This window comes from Haliaeetus albicilla, chromosome 11 (assembly GCF_947461875.1).
Source record: "Haliaeetus albicilla chromosome 11, bHalAlb1.1, whole genome shotgun sequence".
Classification (NCBI taxonomy): Eukaryota; Metazoa; Chordata; class Aves; order Accipitriformes; family Accipitridae; genus Haliaeetus; species Haliaeetus albicilla.
Genome location: NC_091493.1, coordinates 26,283,732 through 26,289,737, shown reverse-complemented (window position 1 = coordinate 26,289,737; position 6,006 = coordinate 26,283,732).

Here is a 6,006-nt window from a genome sequence, read left to right as displayed (position 1 = left end):
TCATGGAGCTGGGAGTCCGGCCACTGCTGGGCAGCCCTGAGAAAATTTCCCGGACACCTTTTTCCTGATGTCTGTAGACTTGTCAGATGGTGTCGGTGATGGGATGACCATAACCACAGCATGGATGAGGACCGCAAGTCCCTGCTCCATGCCTCAGTTTCCCCATCAGCACCTGCAGATAATTACCCCGCTCCCAGCTCCCCATCACAGAAACTCCCAACCTGGGTGACAGCCCCAGGTGCTGGCCAGGGAGCCAAACTTTTGGGTTCACTAACAGAAATTATGTGGCAGAGGGGTCTATGTGCACACACATAAAGGGCCCAGGTCTCTAAAAAAGCCATGCACCTCCCCCCAAACCTGACTCTTCCATGCACAGAGCCTGTGTCTGGAACAAGGAAGGACAGAAGAGAAGAATTAAAAAAAGAAGAGCAACGAAAGAAAGCACCGGGAGCCTTCGTGGGACATGGGACACATGTGGCCCTCTTTACAGCCTGCCCCTGCCTGTCTCCTGGGATGGAGGACCTGGGGGTGAAGACTCTGTGCACAGCCACATTTTCAAACCTCATGCTCCTGCTTCTGCACTAAGCAGGGTTCAAGCCCTGCCCACGGCTGCCTGCTCCCTGCCAGTGCCCGATCTTCTGGCACCATGTCCAGCCACAGATTCGGAACATCAGGGATTTCTCCCAGGAGACCTGTGGATTGGATTTGGGCAGAGGAAGAAGCATTTTGGTCCCTGTTTCTGGACTCCCCTGGGCTGCACCAGAGCTCCTGGAGTCACATTTTGCCATGCAAATCAGGGTTGTACCAGGACAGTGGGGCAGTGGGTAGAGCTGGCTGAGATACCCACCCCAAAACCCTCCCAAACCCCCACAAGCTAATTTAAAAAAGAAAAACAAAAAAAGCCACCCAAACCTTCCTGTTCTGTATGATCCCAGGAACCCCAGAAAAGCACAGAAAACAGGCTCCCGCACCACGAAAACCCAGGGTGCCACGCACACTCTGCTGCCCACACTCTTCCCCATCACCACCACCTGTTTCCATGGCAACAGCCAAATATTATGGGATGAGGACCTGAGCCCCCTTGCTGCTGAGCTGGCCTCAGGGCCTGGGGCAGGTGTCCTTGCTGGCTGCTTATGGGGGGGTGTCACAGGTTTGGCCCTTCAGACTTCTGTCCATGTGCCCAGCTTGCAGCTGCAGAGCCCTGTACCAAAGCTCTGCTTGTGGGGTGCTCTGCCCCCTCTGCCTTGACCCCAGCCCACCCCATGCCCCACTCCTGCCCTTGCCCAGCCGTGGAGCTACCCCACTGGAGGGTCACCTTCCCCCCACCCTGTCCTGCTGCCACGTAGGGCTGAGGCTGCTCACTTTGTGACACGAGTGGCTCAAATACACCCCACGGGACAAACAAACCCCCCTCCAGGTGGGTGACCGTCTTCGCCATCCTCCGCCAGCCGTGCCCGCGCCCTCCTCGCGCGCTCCCGCGCGCCCTCCCTTATTAACAATGACCTTTCCACTGCGCTCGCCGCCGATTCCCCAGTCCCAAATATCTTTTAAATGGGTTTCAGGAGCTGATGCGCACTCCGTTAAAAGGCCACCGCATCGCACCCACGCCACCCCGCATCCCCCTGTGCCTTAGCCCCCCCGCCCCGTCCCCAAGCAGCGCCACCCGCGCACACGCTCACACTAACATTTTAATTAATGACAACGGCTTTTTTATTTTTTTTTTTTTTCTCCCCTCATAAGCACTTTAATGTGTGTTCGCAGCCCGGCTGATCCCCACAGCCATGGAAATATTAGGTTGACGGATGTGGTCTGTCGCCAGTGCTCCCTCAACGGGTCTGCCTGTCAGCTCGCCGATGATGACATTAACACGGGAAGAAAGTGATGACAAATGCCCGTTATCAGGGAACGAGGCCTGTGACAAATCGCACGGCGCCTCGCGAGCAGCCCCATTACGCTGTAATAAAAAAAGATGGATGGCTCAGCGCACCGGGGCCCCGCGCTAATGCGATTTTGCCTGGTCTCTCCGGGTTCTAATTAAGGCAGAAAACGGAGAACGAACAGGAGTCCCTGGTGCCCGGCCCCCGCAAAAGACCCTGCGGTGATGGGCGCTCACCCTCAGGGACAATGCCCCCCAGCTTTCCCGGTGCCCCAGTCCCTTGGGAAAGGGGTTTTGGTGGGGATACAGACAGACAAGAGGTGCAGATGTCTGGGGGGGCTTGCGGTAGAGGTGGGGGCTGGGGGGGGATGACTCCCCAGCCTATGCCTGCCCATCCCACCTCTGCGGGTGGGCCTAAGAGTCCTCCATCCAGGACGAAAGGAAGGGGGGGGGACATGGCCACCGTCAAGCACGTCACTCGCAGACAAATGTCACCTCCACCATCTGCTGCAGCATGTGAAGTGGGGGGGGAGAGCTGTGTGGCAGAGAGGGGCTGGGACAGCATCACCCTGGGAGGAGGCTCAGCCGCTGTGGAGCGGGGACACCGACACCGGCCACCAGGTCCCTGGGGGACAGAGCAGGGGTGGCCATCATGGGGCTGAACGGTGCATGTGGGCTCCCTGGAATGTTCGTGGGAAGCAACGACTTGCTTTGGGATGGGGCTGGGGGAAGGCAGGGGGTCAGACCTCCCCAGGGGGACACGGCCATCCGTACTCACTGAGCACACCGATGGCTGTGCCCTTGGTGGCAAGGGGACGGCCACAGCTGCCAGCCAGGGTGGGAGAAGGCTGCATCCAGCAGCCTGGGGAAGAGGGGCTGTGAGGCCCCCCACCCCATGTGGGATGCACAGCCAGGTTGAGCACCCCATGGTCCCAGGACGGGGTGCCCAGGCTGTGCATGCAGGCGCTTCTCCCGACAGACCCCCACACCTCCCCACTGCTACCCACCCACTGCCAGCTGGGTGTCCCCACACCCACCCAGATGCCTGCATGACCTTCACCCCTTCCTAGCACCCTGGCAAGGAGGTAGGTCCAGTCTCCGTCCCCACCTCAGCCCACCCCACATCCTCAGCCCCCTTGGGTGTTTTCGCTGGGGTGCAGGAGAAGGAGATGTGCAAGTGGCAACCCGTTCCCCATCCTCTCCCCGGAGACCTGAAGAGCATCCACAGGCACAGACTTACAGAGCATCTCAGTGGGCTGTACATACCCCCACCAGCACCTTCTGCCCACATCCCAGGAGAGGAGCAGTTGCACTGCCATTGGGATCCCTCTGCATGGTTGGATCCAGCCCTGCTGGCACCTTGCAGACATGCTGAGAGACCACACCAGTGGGGCTTTTCCATCTTATCTGCATGCGGGGAAGGTCTGGGCAGCCCCCAGCCCTCACCAGACCTGATGCGGGTGATGCCACGGAGATGCAGCCCCCGCACACACTCTGCACCCTGCAGGACATGGAGGCACAATCTCCTGCTGCGGAGTTACAGCTGGATCCAGCATGTGTTATTTACCTTATGCCAGATAGTCGTAGGCTCAGACTCTCCATTTCTTTTGCTTTGTGGCATGCATCCCCACAACTCTAGGCAGGACAGAGCAAGGCAAGGGGAGCAGGTGGCAGGGGGACCTGCCAGAGAATGTTACTGTCCTTGGGGGATGGAGAAGGAGACTCGATGCAGGCTGCTCCCTGCCCGGGCAACGCATTGTGCTGGTCTGACCATGCTTTTGAAAGTACTTTTTCTCTTCAGTGAAGAAGGGTTTCTTTGGGAGGGATCCATGAGTGGTCCCTGTCGTGTTCTGGGAGATTTATCGGTCATTTCAGGGAGTTTTTTAAAGCTCCCACTTATTTACAGCTCCATACGCTCCTTCCACCTGCCCAGGCCTTCAAAGGCGGTTTGACAAACCTGAAATATTGCTGGCGCAAAACTAATCCCACATGGCAATCATTTTCAGTGGGAGCATCCCAGATCTGTAGTAAAAGCTGCTAATCTGGAGCCAGACTCACCTACCTGTACTCATCAACTTTTACATCCCAGATCTAATCTTAGGCCTGTTCAGAGTGAGAGCTGAGCAATGTCCTCCAACAGCTTCTTCTGAATGAAGCTCAGCCTCTGGTGCTGTCTAGCAGCATGGATTTAACCTGCTCTCCAGAAGCCATTGGCCAAATAAGTACAGAGGCCATGGAAATGACTTCAAACAAATCACCTTTGCTGAGAGCCCGCTGGGAATGCACCAAGCTCTTGCTTCTGCAGCGGGTTCAAGCCAGGCAATGTGCTTCTCCAGCTGGGCTGAATTTTGGATGCTGCACCCGGACTTGTCAGTGGCCAACGGTCAAGGGTGGTGCAAGCCACAAGCTGCTGTTGCCTGAATCTGGCTTAGCCCTAAGAAGGACACACACCACCACACCACCCCCCCCCGCCCCCCCAAAAATGACCCCCCTAATGTTGCAAAATGACCTGCAATAGGATTATGTGAAGGACTTGATAAACTTGTTGGGGAGGGGTTACCTGCAAGGCCGTGAGCTTTCACTGCAGCCTCCTGAAGTTAATACTCCTTGGTTGAGAAACAGGGAGCAGAAATGTGTGTTACATAGTTGGAAAGGACAAGTGTCAGTCACCAGCAGCCCCCTCACTTACTTTGCAAACAGCAGCATAAAGCCTGGTGGGACCACGACAGACCCATTGCATTTGCTGGATGGCCAGGCAGTGCCAGGAGAGGCTCACAGAACCCTGGGGGTGGCAGCCAGCACACCCCAGCCCTTGGCAATACAGCCCACCAAAAAAGAGCCCTTCCAACCACAGGCAGGCAAGCAGATATTGCTTATCTTTGGGAAAGTCCTGATGTCTTACATGGATGTGGTTTGCTATGTTCTCATCCTTCCCCAGCAGAGAGCAAAGGCAGGGTGTCAGCAAGACTGCCTCACGTATACAGCATCAACCTGAAATTTGGGCAAGACCAGTGGTGTTTAACTCCAGTCAACACCAGTACAAACATATGCCAAAACCCTGGGCCCAGCCCTGTCTCAGAGATGATCTTAAGGAAGAGGCTTGTGCAGACATCTTGTGGGGATGCAGTTTTCACACCAGGGACTGTCTCAGCCTCAGGACCCCGCTCTGCCTCTGGAACCACATGTGCCACCCTGCGGGTAAGTCCCCAGCCAAACCAGACCATGCTGCATGGAAAGTACACTGTAGCGAGAGATCCTCCTGGCAAATTAAAGCCAAATCAGGAGAATCAGCAAGCTGGGAGCTCCTGCAGTGCAGCCAAAGGATGGGAGACCTCCAAGCAATGGCGCCATGGTTGAGTTTGCTCCCAGTTTCCCATCCACTGCGTGGGCAAAGCTGGGCTCCTGATGGGGCAGGGAAACCCCAGCCCAGGGCACACCAATGACATTAGCCATGGCAGTGCCACCTCTGGGGGACACTCAGGTCTTGCCCAAGCATAGGACAATGAGGGAATCACTGTGTTGTGCAAATGCTCCCACAGAGCTTCAGGAGTCAGAAACCTTGTGCTCTTGTCATTTGTTTAAATGTTCTCCCTCATTGCCGGACAGTGGGGAGCTCTCCGTGTGCAGCCAGGAGCAGGGCAGGTGGTTTTTATAGTGTCCCTAAGGGCTCCCCTCAACCCACTCAGACCACCTAGCCCGGCAGGTCAGGTTGGCATCATCCCAGGACAGGGAACAGCTGCTTGGTGGGTACACAAACACCAAGGTTTACAGCTGTGCCATGGTCCCATCTCAGTGGTTGCTACTGGCAGGGATTGGGGTGGTAGCTGAAATAGGTGTCCCCAAAGCTCAGCTCCCATAGTCTGGCCATGTTGCTGGGCTGGTTATCCAGTCCAGCCCAGAATGCAAACAGGGCTTATTGCCAAAACACCCGGAGGGCATGGCATGATGGGGCTGAGTCACACAGGGCCCATGTGCACTGGGGTAGGGGTCTGGGACCTGGAGGGACACGTGTCCCAAGGCAGGGGGGGAAGGAGAAGTGTAACCCTCACAGGGGATTTCTGCACCCCAGAACTCAAGGATCATGGAGATGGGGGCAACAGACCAAGGGGGATGCTTCAGGCCACCGACTG